Source organism: Loxodonta africana, chromosome 1, assembly GCF_030014295.1.
Source record: "Loxodonta africana isolate mLoxAfr1 chromosome 1, mLoxAfr1.hap2, whole genome shotgun sequence".
NCBI classification, from domain to species: Eukaryota; Metazoa; Chordata; class Mammalia; order Proboscidea; family Elephantidae; genus Loxodonta; species Loxodonta africana.
This window is the reverse complement of record NC_087342.1, coordinates 5224383-5243308: the sequence shown is the minus strand read 5'-3', so window position 1 is coordinate 5243308 and position 18926 is coordinate 5224383.

The following is an 18926-nucleotide window of genomic DNA, read 5'->3' as shown; positions in this document are numbered from 1 at the left end:
TTCCTTGTTAAGATATATTTTTCTCTCTTTCCATCAAAATTTCACTGATAGTCCTCCCCAGGAGGAATTTGACCTCCAGATGAACAACAACTTGTATCCACTGGGTACTTACTACGTGCCTGACACCATTCCAAGTATAGAATGCTGTCTTGGTCATCTAGTGCTGCTATAACAGAATTACCACATGTTGATGGCTTTAACAAAGAGAAATTTATTTTCTCACAGTTTAGTAGGTTACAAGTCCAAATTCAGGGCATTGGTTTCCAGGGGAAAGCTTTCTCTCTCTGTTGGCTCTGGAGGAAGGTCCTTGTCCTGGTTCTTTCCCTGATTAAGGAGCTTCTCATATGCAGGGACCCCATGTCCAAAGGATGCGCTCTGCTCCTGATGCTGCTTTCTTGATGGTATGAGATCCCCAACTGTCTGTTTGCCTCCCTTTTTTTCTGTCTCTGGAGAGATAAAAGGTGGTACAGGCCACTCCCCAGGGGAGCTCCCTTTACCTTGGATCAGGGAGGTGACCTGAGTAAAGGTGGTGTTACAATCCCACCCTAATCCTCTTAACATAAAATTACAATCACAAAATGAAGGGCAACCACAGACTACTGGGAATCATGGCCTAATCAAATTGACATATATATTTTTAGTGGGACACAATTCAATCCATGACACACACCAATTAATTTATTTAATCCATTGCACAAATTTATAATGCACATGTTCATTAAACTCATTTTACAGATAAGGACACTGAGCAAAGAGAGGTTGAGTGAGCTTTTCTAGGTTGTTCCTATGAAACCTAGGTCTTTCTGCCTTGATTTCTAGCATTCAGAATGTTGAAGACTCAAAGGAAGTGAGATATGTGCAGAGAGCCTAGAGCAGGACCACTGGCCTTCCTCCTAGGCCGAGGTTTTGAAACAATTGCTATTCCAGTGAACATTCCCATGAGGCAGGTGGACCAGGGGCACCAAGTGTTCTTTACCTAAAGATGGTCCCATGAAGGATCTAGGTTCCTTTGGGTGACATACATCACTCTTTGCCTTGAATGAACCTTGCAAATTCTAAGGAATGATAAGCCAAAAGCTGGACCCAAGAAAAAAGGAAAGTTGCACTTCGCACAAGAGCAGAGCCAGGTGCTTTCTGGCCACTATCAAATGGTTTAAATGTCCTAGTGATACCCTGAGAGTTATAGGAGCCTTGTTTTTATAAAAATACCAGTGGGGTATTGCAGAACAATAGGGAGGGTTTTGGCTGGAGAATTGGGAGCCCTGAATTTCAGTCCCAGCTCTCTTCTATCTGTTTGTATGACCTTGGGTCACTCATTAAACCTCTCTGGACCTTGGTTTCTCCTATTACTCTGAATGCATTCTCTACGATGACTTTTCTACAATTTTTAAGGAAATATTTTTAAGTGCAAAGAAAAGACAGCAAAGCAGGTATTATAAAAGCAAGTGGCAGTGTGTTTAATTACAACTGAAACATCAGTGTAAAAATTATGAGGCATATAGAGAAGGTAGGCACAGGTAATGATCAGATTTCATGCTTTGATAGAACCCGGCTTCACTGCAAGGCTGAGAGTGGCATTGGTTGATGGGTGCTTGCGTTAGTTACCCTTGTCAATTGGGAACAGCTACAGGTAACGGACTGACTCTTCTAGGACAGAAGGGCAGGTAGAGACATCCTTGACCATCTTCTGAAAGTTCCTTGGGAGGTCCACCAGTGATCACCACACAAAAGCACATCCAGGCTGGGCTCCTCTCCTGCATATGACCAGTTGAGGGAAACTGTACTTACATGAAGACACAGCTTTCTCTTAAGAACAGCCTGGATGACACGAGGTTTGCTAAAGCTGAATTGCAGCCGAACATTTTCAAGACTTCAGGTACTGGGGCAATTGTGCCCCTCTCTATATCCATCATGAGAATGCCAGAAAATGGCATGCTGCTTGATGACGTCTCCTTGTGACCTGCTTTGGGTGGATAAAGCTATGAGGAAAGGGATTAATAAATTACACAGACTCTCAGAAACTCTGCAGGTCTGATTTTGAAGGTCTGCCTTCTTTGTGCTAAATCAGAGAATAAAGAGTATAGCTACTCAGGTTCCCTGTTGTTTTAAGTTAGAAGGCTGCTTGGTGTATAGTTCTTCTTCTCATTCATCAGTGACTCTGGATCTTGGGTTTTGGCCCATTGTGCATTCAGGGTGTCTGCCATGCACTGGCTGGGCTACAACAGTAAACAATGCCAGACACAGCCTCTCCCTCCATGAAACTCACAGCCCAGTGGGGAAGCCAAGCATTAATAAAAAATCAAACTAATGACATTTGAAGTTAAAACTGAGATGTGTGCTAGGAAGGAGGGCAGAGCCTATCACAAAGGGACTTAATCATCTCAATGAGACCAAAGAAAATGTCCCGGAGGAAGCGACAGTTGAATTCTGAAGAATGAATGGGATCTCAAGTAGAGAAGTCATTGGTCCATAGGCCCTATGGCTAGAGAAAGCATGGTACCATGAGAAATAAAGGAAGGCTGGGGGGCTGGAATGCAGAGATGATAGGCATTGATGAAGCTGGAGAGGTGTGGGAAAAGGGGTGACAGACTACATAGGGCCATAGAATCCATGCTAAGGATTTTGTCCTTTTTTCTGAGAGCCACAAGGAAGCATAAACAAGTTTCAAGCAGGACAGCAAGGTGACCAAATGTACAATTCAAAAGGCTTCCTCTGGCTAAAAAGCTTAGCCACTTTACTTCCTTAGAGAAAACACATTACTCAGGAATACAAGGCCATGTCCTGATCTTCACAGAAAAGAAATCCTATATCCCACAGCCACAGTCTAGGCTCCTGCACTGACCAACCATTCAGTTGGTCCTGAGATTCAAAGTAGGAATCCTGTGAAAATTTTGCATGTTGACTTCTAAAGATCAAAGAGCACTATGATTTACTTGATAAGGACACTCAAAAGGGAAGTCAACCATGATTTCTTTTTTTAATTTTTATTGTGCTTTAAGTGAAAATTTACAAATCAACTCAGTCTCTCATACAAAAATTTATATATGCCTTGCTATGTATTCCTAGTTGCTCTCCCCCTAATGAGACAGCACAATCCTTCTCTCCACCTTGTATTCCCTGTGTTCATTCAGCCAGCTTTTGTCCCCCTCTGCCTTCTCATCTCCCCTCCAGAGAGGAGCTGCCCACATAGTCTTATGTGTCTGCTTGATCCAAGAAGCTCACTCCTCACCAGTATCATTTTCTATCCTATAGTCCAGTCAATCCCTGTCTGAAGAGTTGGGCAGCCATGATTTCTTGAGATACCCTGAGGTTTATTTATAAATTCAGCAAAGAGTTATTGAGTATGTGCTACATGCCAGACTCTCATTTAAACACCAGAGATGGCAGAGGAGACACCCATTGTTGATGCCCTGATGGAGTGCATGTTCTAATGGGTGAGACAAACCACAAGCCAGCAAATAAATAACCATGTAATATGAAGCCAGTAGTATTAAGTGTTATTAAGATTAGTAAAGCAGGATAAAGAAATAGAGAAACAGGGGTACTAGTTTTGATAAGGTGACCAGGGAACCCATTCCTGAGTTGGTGACATTACAGCAAAAATCGGAATGAAGTGACTGAGTGGGCCGTGCAAAGATCTGAGGGAAGAACATTCCAACAACAAGTGCAAACGTTTAGACCTGGCATGGACTCAGCCTGTTAAGAGAAGAGGAAGGAGGTCATTTGGCTTCAGTGGAGTGAATCAGGGGCAAAATGCAATATGGAGTCGGGAGCCAGACACATTCTGTGGTCTCACAAAATTGGAGTCAAGGATACTTTTAGATGCACACTCAGAGTTCTGTCCTTGTCTACACACAGCACGTAACACCAGCTAGTTGTAGTTGCAAATCATTTTTGCCACCTCTAGTTGAACATTTGTTCCAAAAAAAAAAGTCTCTTTCCATTTGCCTTTGCCTTTCTTTCAATCTCTATCAATATCTTATCCTATCAGATTGTCCCTTCTGCCTTCTCTCTCATTCTTTTTTCAGTAGAGAGTACCGGACTGCCTTTGTGTTTATTTCCACTGATTAAGAATTTTTCTTTGTTTTGCTAAATATTTCTTCTTTGTGTTTATTCTCAATTGATAATTTTTTCTTGTGTTTGTTTTGCTAAATATTTCTATTTTTTTTTTTTTTTAGAAACTGGCACCACCATGCTGTTCAAGCAAAAAGGTATGATTCTTATTTCCCAGCCACATATTGTGGTTTTATGTATTTGCGTTTATTTTATTTCAGTAATTTTCAGTAATAACTTCCCTAACACATTGGCCACTATTTTTCTCAAATTGTGAACTTACTCATAAAAAGTTACTGGTCCAGCTCATGACCCCTATATTGCTTTTAACAGGCTATTCATTTTTCAATCTCCAGAACTGAGAAAATACTTCCTCTCACTCTCCTTACCTTTAGTGTCCAGAATTAACTCTTGGATAGCTGTGTTTGGGAAATACTCACTGCCCAATGAATGGGCTCTCTCAGAAGAGACACAGAGCTTATTATGGTCACTTGTTGGCTATTCAGATAGAGACAGTGCTAAAGAAAATAGAGCAATATCTCTTTAAATGAATTGGTTGAGCAGTTGTATCTCCTCCTGCATCATCCTCCTCCCAGGTCATTATGGAACCTCACTCTGCCACAGTGAACTTAGGCTGCTGGGCTGTGCCAGGAACTGCCTTTCTGTGTCCTCCAAACTGCCCCACATAGCTTCCTCAGCCACGTGGCGCATAATCCAGGTACTTTCTTCTATACAGACAGTGCAGTCAGGTCAATGCTCTATAAATGACTCTCAAATATACACAATTAACAAGTCTGCAGTGCCTTATTCACAAGTTCAAGAGATGACGTTTCCTAACAGTGTTGTAGCTCAGACCAGAGCCACAGAGACACTGTGTGGCCAGCCACCCTCCCCTTAAGTCCTCGTGGTCACCCATGAGGATGGATAATGGTCTCATAAGATGTCTTCCTCTTAGTAGCCTTAAAGGTGTTGAGAAAACCAAGAGCATTCTCTATAATGAAGGCTGATCCTTGTGAGACTAGACCCTATCCATGATGTACAGGCACAGAGATATGGACGCTTGGTTGTCTTCTCCCAAGAAAGGACCAGCACCTCATCCATGACCAGCTTTAGCAGACCCTCACAGAAGGCAGCAGAGAAGAGGCAGCCAGGAATATATGCACAGGGCCATCATCATGCAGGACAAGAAGGTGTAAACTACTATCCTCCTCAGTATTTCTTCTCTCCCCAATTCTGTGAGGACCAATTACATTTGTATCTGAAGTGGTTGGTGTCACTCACTGGAACATGGGCCACCTCAGGACTTTAATGTGGTTGGAGAAATTGGATGCATGTTTGTTTTTAATTTCAAAGGCCATCAAAATAATACAAATATTATAAATATTGATCTAAGGTTTCAAAATCTTTCATGTCAAAATATTTTAAACTACTCTGATGAGGGGAAAAAAGTGATAATTTCAACTTTAGTGTGAGAAGACTTCAGCCTTACCAAAATCTCACTTTACAGGTGGGGGAACAATGCATAAAGGTTTATGCAGGGAGAGCCTAAATTTAATTCTAGGACCCATTACTTAAAGTAAACACTAATGTTGCCCCTCTTCTAATCTGCTCCAAGGGCAGCGGTGGTTCCGTGGTAGAATTCTCACCTTCCATGAGGACTGCCCAGGTTCACTTCTGGCCAACCCACCTCAAGCACAGCCACCACCCATCCGTCAGTGGTTTTAGCACAAGAGTTGCCATGAGTCAGCGGCTGACTCGATGGCAGCTAACAGCAATCTGCTCCTGCCTGGAGGATATAGATTTTAATCCCTGATTCATTCATCCAGAAGAAGTTGTATTGGCTGAAAATGCATAGCAGGTGGCGCCAAAGTCAGTCTTATGAAGCTTCCCTTTAAATATGGCTTCCCAGAAAACCAAAGTGCCGTAGTCTGCACTTTAGATAATAGTGAAAGGAGATACTTAGGAGATGCTGAAGATTATTTTCTGTCTTTGGCTTAACACTTCTTCTGTAGGTTGCTTCCATTTTTATTTTCAATCATTCAAACAACTCTTAATAATTCTAAAAACAATTAAAACCTAAACCCTCTGGCTTGTCTCCCTTTCTCGTATGGCTGAGTTATTTATAGGAATGAAATTATAATTGGCCCTGAATCCTTAGTGACCAAAAAGAATGCCTGAGGATCACTGAGGGTGTGATTATTGACCACTGTGAATAAATCTAGCCCCATATCCAGGCAAAGAGCCCTGAGTAGTCAGGAGAACAGTGTTGGCCAGATTTAAATTGACCAAGCAGCATGCTCTCTATAACAGGTGTTGGAAAAAACACCTTGTCCTTTCTTTGAGTTTTTACTGAGAGACAAAATGACTGGTTCAGAATCCTGCACTGGATCTGTACTATAGAAACTTGCCGGAAAATGCTGGTGTCCCTGAATTTCAGAATGGTTTACCACTCTTGCCCTTAATCACAATGTCCTTTCTAAAGCAGTGCCATGGCAAAGTGCAGTCCAGATTTCATCTTGATACAAAGCTTCATGTACCAACCTCCGGCTGGGGTTGAGAGCCTTGACCTAGTCTGGTATGTTGGCTCAAGGTTCACAGTCTTGCAATAACTGTGTTTTGCCCTTTCAAGCCAAAGATTAAAAACTTTGACCCCATTTACTGAATCAGTGCCTTTGATTCAGGTTGGTATTTCATGCCTTTCTGTAATCCAAACTTCTACAGTTAAAAACGATGATGATGAGGTCATTTTCTGAACATTTACTAGATACCACACATACGTGTGTGTACACATCCACATATACACATCCAGAATGTGGCTAAATACCAAGGTTGATTTGTGTCTGTTATATGAAAAACATGTACCAAATTTCTGAATCGTGGTTCTATTTGCCTATCTATTCTTAAGGCTAATTTATGTTTGCAGACTCTTGCTTTCATTATATCTGTCAGGATATGAAAGCACTTGCTGAGCCTGGCCATCTGGTGTGGGAAATAGGATTTATCATTTGCATTTCCACAAATAAGCAGAAATTTCATAACTACGAACTGAAACATAATTAATGATTTTCCTGATTATTCTTCTCTGAAATAGCCATTAACTGAAGTAGTCTTCTATGCAGTCATATATATCTATAATTGCATACCCACTTGTGATGATTCTCAACTATCACCCATTTACCCTTGCATTTTTTCAAGCCTATTTATTTACTCTCAAAACCAATTATGAAAAGAGCAAGCAATATAAGCACATGAGATAGCTATATGAGAGCACTTAATAAATAATAATTCATAGAGATGAAGATATCTTTAACAGACGTACAAAATACAGTTCATATATATAATAATACTCCTATTAAGGATAAAATTAAAGATTATTAACACAGGCATGCTGAGATTTTCTACGCATAACACAGAACGGCAAGGGAAAGTAACAGCTAATTCTCAATTATGTGTACTAGAAGACCAATTATACGTGTGTATATCCTGTGGGATCCCTGGTGGTACAGTGGGTAAACACTTGGCTGCTCACCAAAATGTCAGCAGTTTGAATCCACCAGATGATCCTTGGGAACCTTATGGGGCAGTCCTACTCTTTCTTGTAGGGTCCATATGATCTGGAATCAACTCGATGGCAATGGGTTTGGTTTGGTGTATCCTATGTGTACGTATGAGTATGTATATAACATAAGGAGTCCCTGGGTGAAGTAAATGGTTAAATGCTCGACTACTAGCTGAAAGGTTGGTGGTTCAAACCCACCCAGGGGCACCTCAGAAGATAAGCCTGGTGACCCATTTCCAAAGGTCACAACCTTGAAAATCCTGTGAAGCAGTTCTACTCTGCACAGGTGAGTCATCATGAGTTGGAATCTATTCGATGACAACTAATGACATATAACATATATAATTCATGTGCATGTGTATACATGTATTAGCAAGAATATTGTATGTGAATATGCTTATCTACATTAATATATGTATATATTATGTTTTTTTAATGAAGAAATTTTTGCTTTCTTAAATATTCATTACCCTTCAGATAAAATGATACAATTATGCTTCTTAGACATGCCTGGGTAGCTCTCAGCTCAAAGGTGCCTGGAAGATAATCTAGTCTATCCCAGTACTAAAAGCAAGATTAAGGAAACAATTAAGCAGAATTAGACTCTTTTGGAAAACATTCCGTTTCACACTCTCCCTGGGACAAAAGAGAAGTCAGTGTTGCTTAACCCCATATGGCCTCAACTTGGAACCCTTACGCTAACCCTGGTGGCACAGTGGTTAAGTGCTGAGCTGCTAAATGAAATGTGATGGATTGAACTCACCAGCCGCTCTGCAGGAGAAGGATGTGGCAGTCCGCTTCCATAAAGATTATGGCCTTGGAAACCCTATGGGGCAGTTCTACTGTCCTATACAGGGTATCTAGGAGTTGGAATCAACTCGATGGCACACAACACAATCTGAACATACTTTTGGAACTCTTTATCAAATGTGCCAAGCAGCTCATGGTATCTAATGTATATAGAATTAAAATGATAGGAAAATAACATCGTCATCAGACCAGAAGCCCTGAGAAGTTTCCATTAAGAAAGCTTGAAGTTCCCAAAAGGTCAAAAAAGGCTAAAAGACTCTGCCTTCCAGCTCCTGATGGAACTGAGATTTTATTAAAGTTTTTAAAAGGGAGAGGAGACAGTTTGGAAGGGTTTTGAGCTAAGATTCAGAATACCTAGATTCTAGTACCTGGTCAACAATCATTAGCCAGGTGCTATAGGCAGGATGGAAAGCTGGTGGCATAGTGGTTAAGAGTTCGGCTGCTAACCTCAATGTAGGCATTCCAATCCACCAGGTGCTCCCTGGAAACCCTGTGGGGCAGTTCTACTCTGTCTTATAGGGTTGCTATGAGTTGGAATCAACTCGATACCAATGAGTTTGTTTTTTTAGTTACACGCAGGGTACGCAATCCTGCTGAATCTTAATTCCTCAGGAAAGGCATGGACTTAAAGGTAACTAAAAAACGAAACAAAACAAAAAAACACCCATTGCCATCAAGATGATTTGGACTCATAGAGACCGTATAGGAGAGAGGAGAACTGCCCCGTAGAGTTTCTAAGGAGCGGTTGGAAGATTCGAACTGCCAGCCTTTTGTTTAGCAGCTGTAAGTCTTAACCACTGCACCACCAGGGCTCCAAAGATAACTAAAGAATAACAATAGAATTCTATCGCTATGAGTTGAAATTGACTCCAGGGTAGTGGGTTTGGGTTTCTTTTTATAGTCATTCAGGACATTACAAATTGGTTGAATATTTATGTTATCCTGTGCTTCCACATCTCTGCAAATGAAGTTCACTTTACATAATGCTTATGTATTTTTTTTATGTATAGTTATTAATTCAAAGTTTGTCTATATTCATATTTTATATGAATCAATGTTTTTTTGGAGTTCCTGAGTGGCTTAAATGATTAAGTGCTGGACTACTAACCACTAAATGAATGGCGAAATAAGAAAATACAACATTTTAGAAAAAAAAATTTAAGTCCAACTATTAAAAAAAAAAATGAAGATAATTCATGGTGGGAAAAGTTCTGCCAGGATCTGTGTATATCTAAGCAAATGTGCGCTGTGTAAAGGCTATGTCATACTAAAGAGGTCTGGATGTTGTAAAAATAACCTAAGTGAAGAAGTACCAGACGGATATTAACCACTGCCACCACCCCTCATCCTTCCTTCATGCTTTTTCATCTGGGAGGTGGGGAGGATAAGGACTTGCACTGGTGTTTATATTTCCACAATCTTTTTATTCTGTTTTTTTATTTGAGCCATTGCAGACTATTGATGTAATCCATGATGGAGTCCAGTGTTGGGCCTTTATTTGGCTTGCCTGCCTCCACCCTGTCTCCAACTTTTAAGACCACACCTTCTCCCTCCAGTGTGTTCTATCTACCCCCACCCATCCAGCTATTCCCTCTTTACCCTCCCGCTGCTTCTCTTCACCCCCACCACCCCCCTGAGCACTAGTTATGCCGCAAATGCTAGGAAGTGCCATTCTAATTGTATCCACTTTGCGCGCGTGCTTGTCCTTCTCTCACGTGGCTGAACATGTGTGTGAGCGTGTGTCTCTCTCTAAAGCATGCCAAGGGAATGGTCCATGTGTACATAGACTCACTGTGCTGTAGATACTGTCATGCATTGTAATTGTGAGACGCGGTCGTGACAAGTTGCTGGGGGACGTTGGTGGGAAAGGAGGGGAGGAGCAGAGCCCCTTCCCCCAGCTTTGACTGCCACCTGACATCAGCGTGTATTCAAACCAAGCTGTGCCCCTTCCAAGGGCAGAACCCCATACTCCCTCTAGTCCAATCATCGGAACCCCGTCAGGAGTCACTCAGAATATCACTGTAAAGGAAAGTGCCTGCTGTTGCTGGGTGAGCAAACAGTAGAAAAAACAATGACGTGAATGAGGCAAGGTAGGGGAAAAGTTTTCTGATTTCACTCTTTTTTCATGATTCTGATGGATTCATATACTTCTGGGCTTTTTACAGGCTAGCCTCTGCTCTGCTTCAGGAGAGGGTAGGAGGTGTCTAGCAAATCCCCAGAAACAGAAGATATCCAAGGGTTAATTCCCAGTAGCAGACTGATAAGCCACATAGAGCTCCCAAGCAGCCTGCTTGGTTCTCTCCCTCATCTTCAAATAACACTTCATTTGCCCCATGGATTCTTTTGAGCAGAAGTTGTTTCATATTTCAGATAAAATACAGGGAGAGTGAGCAAAGAAGGAAAATCCATATGCTGGAGATATTGTCAAAGCTCTACTACAAAGCCTAGACCATAACAAAAAGGAATTTGCCTCTTTGAAGATTTTTGACCTGGTGTTCTAGGCTATTCCTTTATTTGGTTGCTCATATCACCTCCCTCTAGTTCCCCTGATGGTGTGTGCAACATCATTTTTCGTAGAGGCCCATCATTATCCTAGAGTAGGCCACTAAGGATTGCGTTATAATCACCTTCCCTGCTTGCTTTTAGCTTCTGGTCTTCTGAAAAAAATACAGTGTAGGTATGGTGTTTAAATGTACTCCTCCAAGAGTGTTCTTGACATTAACACTGAAATGGGAGCTAGTTCCTTAACCAAAAGAGCTGGACAACTTGTAATAAATTTAGGTGGATGTATTCATACCACAGAGTTTGGCATCTCCACAGCCTTTTCTTAGGATCTTGCAGAGAAAGCTAGTGTGTGGATATCTTGGTCTGAAGACTAGTCATTGCTCTTATACTATAAGAAGTATTGGAAGTGGCTCAGTTTATGAAAGGACAGACCCATTATTATTGAGGTCATAATGGAATGTATTCCATCAGAGTCAAAAGTGACACCTTACTGAGTTTTGGAACCTTGAAACGAAGTTGTCCCAGGATATAAAACAGAAAACTGAACAGTTGTAAATTTAAAAAAAAGAGAAAAAAAAAAAAAAAAACACTGAAATTTCTCTTCATATTTTCTATTGATCGAAGGCTCTTTGCAATGAGTCTCTTCTTTGCGGTAGTCATCTCCTTGATGAGCAGCATTTTTAAGTTCTTCTAGACGATTCTATTTTTTTTTCCCCCAGAGGCTTGTCACTACCCCTTCCCCCCCCCCCACTTTTATGATTTTTTATGGCAGATCTTGAATAGGACAGAAATTCTTATCCAAGAAGATGGCTACTAAAATAAAGGGGTGAACACCTCTCCCTACGCACCATCAATTCATTGACAATCAGGTTTTTTTGTTTTTGTTTTTTAACAGTTTTGGTCTTCTTCGTGCAAGGAGTAAAAGGTTATCATCTTTTACCATAAATGTTTCCCATATACTGAAGAGACGGCTACACTTTAGGAGAGTACATGCTAACTTAGAACTAAACAGGAGGGGAGAAGCAACGGGGGTTAACTCAGACGTCATTTAGCATCGGTAGCAGGAGTGGATCCCCAGAGCATGTCACACGCTTTCATCAAACTCTTGGCATTCCTATTATCTCCACTCGATTACAAGGACAAAATTCTGGTTTTATGGAAGAGGCTTCTGCACTGAAAAGAATGTCTTTACCGTATCAGCACCGTCTATTCTTCCGGTTTTAATATAATGGACCATACATCAAACATCAGAAACCCTGGTGGCGTAGTGGTTAAGCGCTACGGCTGCTAACCAAAAGGCTGGCAGTTCAAATCCACCAGGCAGTCCTTGGAAACTCTTTGGGGCAGTTCTACTCTGTCCTATAGGGTCACTCTGAGTTGAAATTGACTTGACCGCAATTTTTTTTTTTAATTAAACATCATTAAACATGTATTAAAAATGTAGTGGCTTTGTATATAACTCTGGCAAGATCTGAGATTTTTCATTATTATTATTTGCTCATGGCTGGCATTTCAGAGAAAACACTGATCCCAGAAATCTCATGTTTGAAAATGTATCTAAGCAATGTAAACAATGGAGGAGAGCATCTTTTTGAGAAAGATCCAGAAAAAGGTAGGGGCCAGAGGACTGTACCAAGAAATAGGTCCCAACATGAGATTTCTTGAAATACTGTAGTTCATTGTACTTCCATAAACCCCTTCAGGAATCTTGTCCACTGGTAAACCAAGCTTAAAACCCGGCACTGAAAAAAAGCCAGGTGGTTGGAAATAATATACCGAGAGGATGTAATACCTAATTAATCTGAATGACTCATATACTTAATGTCAGGAAAAAATGTTCTTTTTATGCAAAATGGAACTCTGCCATTCTTAAAGTAAAATCCTTAAACCCAGCTTTCAGCTGACAAAAGCAGAAATAACCTTGACCCAGGGTGCTTCCCGAGAAATGAAAGCTGCCCTAGGTTCTGTAGCTACAGGATGTGGACTGGTACTGTCTGCACAATGGTTCACCAAAAGGCTTTGCCTTTTTTGGAGGGACGTCCTGGCTTGTTTAAAGACACAAAACCCCTCCAGCATAAAAAAACTAAGGCCTAGGGGAAAGTAGATGAGTTTCCTGTTGGGAAGGATTATTCCATCAACTCTTGTCTTCTCCTTCCTATGCAGACAGTCTTCTCCCTTGCCATGGGCTTTTTTTTTTTTTTTTTTTTTAAACTATATATGAAGATAACTGGGGCTATTCAGAGACCTTATAAAAGTACTCATGATTTTCATGTCTTTGGAGGACCAGAAATGGACTTACCTCTTTTGCCACAAAAACTAAACTCAGGAGGAGATTGTTTCTGAGTTGTAAGCTTCTTACTACTCTAGAGTCACAGGCTCCATCCTCAGGTTGGTTGCGATCTGTTTCTACTGAATGGTCTCTGTGGAAGTTCTCATTTTGTTCTTTGTAGACCTTGAATTATTTGTGGGAAAATAGATACATGAGTATGTAATTTTTTTTTTTTTAAATCTTAGCTATGGAAATGCTATATTCACAATATCGTATAAGAAAAGTCTAGCATCATGGCTTAAATTTTAAAGAAAGAGAAGTGCTGAATTTGGTTTCAACAAAAGCTGTGCTTAATTTAGAAAAACATGGAGCCCCATTTTTCCACTTTTACTTATTTATTTAAAAATAATTGGCTTATGTCCCACATTCCATGGATTAACCATATCCTATTTTCTTTTTGTCCTCATGACCTTTTAGCTCAGTTTAGTCTTGGTTCCCAATAACTTATCATTTTTTTATAGATGTGTAAAGGCAATGCTATATTTGACCTACAGAAACTATTCATATTTTACAGACAAATACATACCACAAAAATATTGAGATAAGACCCTGAGTTAAGCAGCACAGTTCTGGTTTAAGAAGCCTTTTTTCTTAAGTATTTTAAATAATTCTTGTCCAAAGACTGTATTTGCCCCAGTGGTGTAAATTTTCCATCTGAGTTGGCATAATATCTGTAAATATCTTACTAAATGCAAAATTGAGTTGCCATTTATGTGCATACTAGTGGAAGAGAAGTGAACTATTCTCATTTGCATGTAGCTCTGCTGTTCAAATGTCGCCAACTGAGATTTCAGAAAGAATTCGTTCTCACCCAGCAACGTATATCACTTTCCTCTTGGCAAGGAAGCTGGTGTTAACATTAATTAGGTTTAGGTTTAACATTTACACCAATGAAAATGTTTATGGATATTATGGAAAACTTATTTTACAATCTTGATTTCCTTTCAGCACATTTACATACTGTGTGCTGATTAATAAATTAGGCACCAATCAGGTGGAAATCAATGTAAATCACTAGTTTATGTACATAATATAAACTATGTAAACTTCATTTTTCATGCAGGGCCCAAGTTCAGCTAAACCTATGAATCTTAAACAAACAAACAAAAGGGTTGGAATAGAAGCCAAAAAATTCCAGAGGGTGAGTATGGGAAGAAGTATGACTAACAGCCCAAACACAATTTGACCTCAGCAAAAAGAAGAAGCCTACAGGAACTGTTAAAAGGTTCATATCCTGCTCAAGTCACACAACTAAATGGCCACTTCTTTGTTCCTTCAGGACCTAAGTTGAGATTCTCCCAACTGTTGTCAAATTTGCCTCACCTGACACCAAAGCTCCTCAGACTTTCCCTGAAAATGACAGAAAGGGAGGGAGGGGTTTTAAGACTCAGTTGACTATGGCATCAACTCTCAAGCCTTTTCTTGTCACTTCCTATTTACTATCTTTACTGTCTTATTTAAATAGCTCCAAGGAAGTCATCTACACCTCGATGAACAAACTATTACTCAGTGTTTATTTTCCCATTCAACGAAAACACTGGGAAAGCTTGTCATCTTGATCCTAAGAAATGATTGGATATATATTCTCTGTTAGATCATTAAGAAATATCTTGCTGAGTCTCATCCTAGGAAATAACTACTTAATCTTGTAGCTTGGTTCCTGCATATCTATCTTGAATATAATAATTGAAGGACAGAATCATTTTAATTGGAAGTTTCTCATAGCCATGTCCTCTTGGAGTCTTATTGAAGTACCTGATGTGTTTAATAGAATGACTTATATACCTTTTCCACAGTCTGAACCACTGGTAAGTAAATAGTCATCAAAGAGATGACTTCAAGGAGTGCATGGATTTTCTTCAATGACTAAGTTATAGAAAGAAATTCGGTCAAATTAACATTAGGTTCAAAGAGTACTCCTCTAGCCAAGATAAATTAAAACTCTGAAGTGAGAGGGAAAGCGTATTGGATTGGGAGTCAGGAGAATTGGGTGTTAGCCCTGGGTCTGGCCACAAACAAGTTAGGCGACCTTAGGCAAGTCATTTGAGTCTTTTTTTTTTTCTCAACCCAAAAGTGAGGAATTTGGATGATATTTTCTTTAAAATCTCTTTCAACTTTTAAGCTGTCAGATTCTGAGTGAGAACATAATACTTACACGGTGCTAAGCCCAGCAAAGTGGTCCAAATAGCTCCTTGTCTTCTCCAGTTTGGTCTCTGTACTAACTCACTTATTGGAAACATTGCTCCATCATCTCCATTTCAAAATCCAAAATTCTCTAGAACACAGTGTCTGTCTGGACTGATTCGCTAATACTGTTCCAATCAAGACTGCTTAGCAATGTGGAGAAGAGGTACATTCAGATTGTAATTCAGATTATACGGAGGGCATTGAAATAACTGGAGATTGTTTTCTTGTTTAGGTTATTATAAAATCTAACTGTTGAACTATATTCTAATAACCTTTTGCAGGAAGGAAAACAGCCAGATTGGGTATTAGTCATGTAACAAGTGAGGAAGTTGTGCAAATGAAAGGAAACATCAGTTTTCTCTCATCCTGGGCCAAGTGCCTCATTGTAGCAAATGTCTGTCCTTGGAAACTCTTTGCTTGCACTGATGGCAACAACCACGTGGTCCCAGACAGGTTCAAAAGGTTATTCTGTGAGAAACAGCCAAGATAATATATTCTGTTGTGGAAGAAAATTCTTATGGCATAAGTCTCCCTAAAATTGACCTATAGACTATGGGATCAAGCAAGTATATGGAGGGAAAACAGGCCTCATTTTCAAAAAGTCTAAGTTGATACCATTTAGAGAAGGCAAGTTGAAAATAAGACAAAAGTAACCATGTTTTAGGAGGCTACAGATGAAGCCAGTAAGAATTGTTATGAAAAACAAAATGAAACGTGAACGTTAAATTTGCTGCCAACATGGTGAGCAGAAAGATAGCAGCTCAGGGAGATAACGAGGACTTATTTTCTTGTTATGTTCATGATGGATTCAGGACAAGCCCAATTGTCTTGACCCATTAAAGTATAGCCCTCCACTATCCGAGAGACCCAGCTTAGCATCTGTCCAAAGTTGTCTTTTCATGCAATGCCTGAAAGATCAGAAGGATTTTGAGTCTCCTGTCCTATAGTATCACTCTGAGTCAGAATCAACTCAACGGCAATGGGTGGGTTGGATACACTGTACAGCTGGGTTCATTCAGAACTTCCCAGCATTAGTATTAACACTTTGTATAGATAAGGCAAGACAATGTGTTTAGAGTACTTAGAAGGCTCTCTTTATGTGGGAGAATGACTTACCCATGCAGCAGCTCCCCACTTCCATGGTTATTTCAGAGATGCCTCTTTTTGGGTGGTGCTCCTGAATCTAATCCTGCAGCTACACTCTTCTCTGTGCAAGCCCTCTGTAAATAAAGACAGGTTCAGCCTAAGAACCTGTTCTTGCAAATGAAGAAAACGCTTCATACTACCAGCTTCATGACACTCAGCTCCAATTCCAACCTCCTTGGAGCTGGTTTGAATCCACTTTGCTGCCTTTACTCTTCACCAGAGAATATAAATTTATTGGGAGGGATGGAAAGGGGAGGTTAAAGGGAGGAGATGGTGGGGGAGAGAAGGCTGGAGGAACTTCCAACTCCCTTCCATCTACCGCTCCCAATACCTACTTCACCCCTTCCTTCTCACTGCCCTATTGAAGGATATATAAATCCTGCTCTTGGTTAGAATGCTCCTTATTAACCATGTTATATACATACAAATATATATATTCCTTTTTTCAGCCCTGTAGACATGAACTGAACTTCCTTTGATGTTTCAAACAAATGGCCATTTTTAGGTTTGGGTTTTATGTTGCTCAACATATTTTTGTTTGTTAGTTTGTTTATTGGATGGATTATTTTTCCCCTGAATACTAGCTCTGTGGAGGAATTAAAATAAACAAAAAAGCTTTTTTCCTTTTCTTTTTAAATGTATATAAGTTCTCTTTCTCTCTTCTGTTATTTCACACACATGAATGCTCTGCTTTTCTGTGAACTTGAAACAAAATGAAATAAATGTGAAAAGGAGCTGTGTCTTCATTGACCTGATTTGGTGATCTTGTAGTTGACTGCACGGTTTCTTGGAGGTTTTCATGAATAATATAGCAAATAAAGCCAATGGTAACAAAAATCATCTGAGAAAGGGGAGGATGACATACTGAAGATTTGCTTGAAGGCTCTCTACCAAGTCTCATCTACCAGAGGAAGGAATGCAATCTTTACAATAATAGTCTTCACCTAAGCAAAGAGATTCTCTGAAAGCAATTTTCTTTTTCTTCAGCAAAAGATCTTAAGGAATAATAGATAAAGCATTAAGAAGTTTCTGATTGCTAGACTTGAGTGAGATCTTGGGGACATTATACCAAAAAAATGATGGAGTGTACCCTTTCTTTAAAGTCTTCACTATAGGGCTTATCTTTAAGGATTAGTTTTAATGAGCTCCCCCCCATCTGTCAGTTTGTTGTACTGTGTGGGTTTGCACATTGCTGTGATGCTGGAAGGTATGCCACCGGTATTCAGATACCAGCAGGGTCACTGATGGTGAGCAGGTTTCAGCTGAGCTTCCAGACTAAGACAGACTAGGAAAAAGGACCCAGCAGTCTCCTTTTGAAAAGAACTAACCAGTAAAAACCTTATCAATAGCAGCAAAACATTGTCTGATATAGTGCCGGAAGATGAGCCCTGCAGATTAGAAGGGACTCAAAAGACAACTGGGGAAGAGCCGCCTCCTCAAATTAGAGTCGGCCTTAATGATGTGGATGGAGTCAAGCTTTCAGGACATTCATTTGCTGATGTGGCACGACTTAAAATGAGAAGAAACAGCTGCAAATATCCATTAATAATTAGAACCTAGAATGTATGAAGTATGAATCTAGGAAAGTTGGAAATCATCAAAAATGAAATGGAATGCATACACATCGACATCCTAGGCATTAGTGAGCTGAAAAGGGCTGGTATTGGCCATTTTGAATCAGATAATCATATGGTCTACTATGTCGGAATGACATCTTGAAGAGGAATAGTGTTGCATTCATCATCAAAAAGAACATTTCAAGATCTATCCCGAAGTACTATGCTGTCAGTGATAGAATAATATCCATACACCTACAAGGAAGACCAGTTAATGTGACTATTATTCAAATTTACACACCAACCACTAAGGTCGAAGATGAAGAAATTGAAGATTTTTACCAGCTTCTGCAGCCTGAAATTGATCAAACATGAAATCAGGATGCATTGATAATTACTAGTGATTGGAATGTGAAAGATGGAAACACAGAAAAAGGATCGGTAGTTGGAAAATACGGTCTTGGTGATAGAATTGATGCCAGAGATCACATGATAGAGTTTTGCAAGATCAATGACTTCTTCATTGCAAATAGCTTTTTTCACCAACACAAATGGCAACTACACACATGGACTTCTCCAGACGAAATACACAGGTATCAAATCGACTATATCTGTGGAAAGAGACAATGGAAAACTCAATATTATCAGTCAGAACAAGGCCAGGGGCCAACTGTGGAACTGACCATCAATTGCACATATGCAAGTCCAAGTTGAAAAGGAAGAAAATTAGAACAAGTCCATTGGAACCAAAGTACAACCTTGAGTATATACCACCTGAATT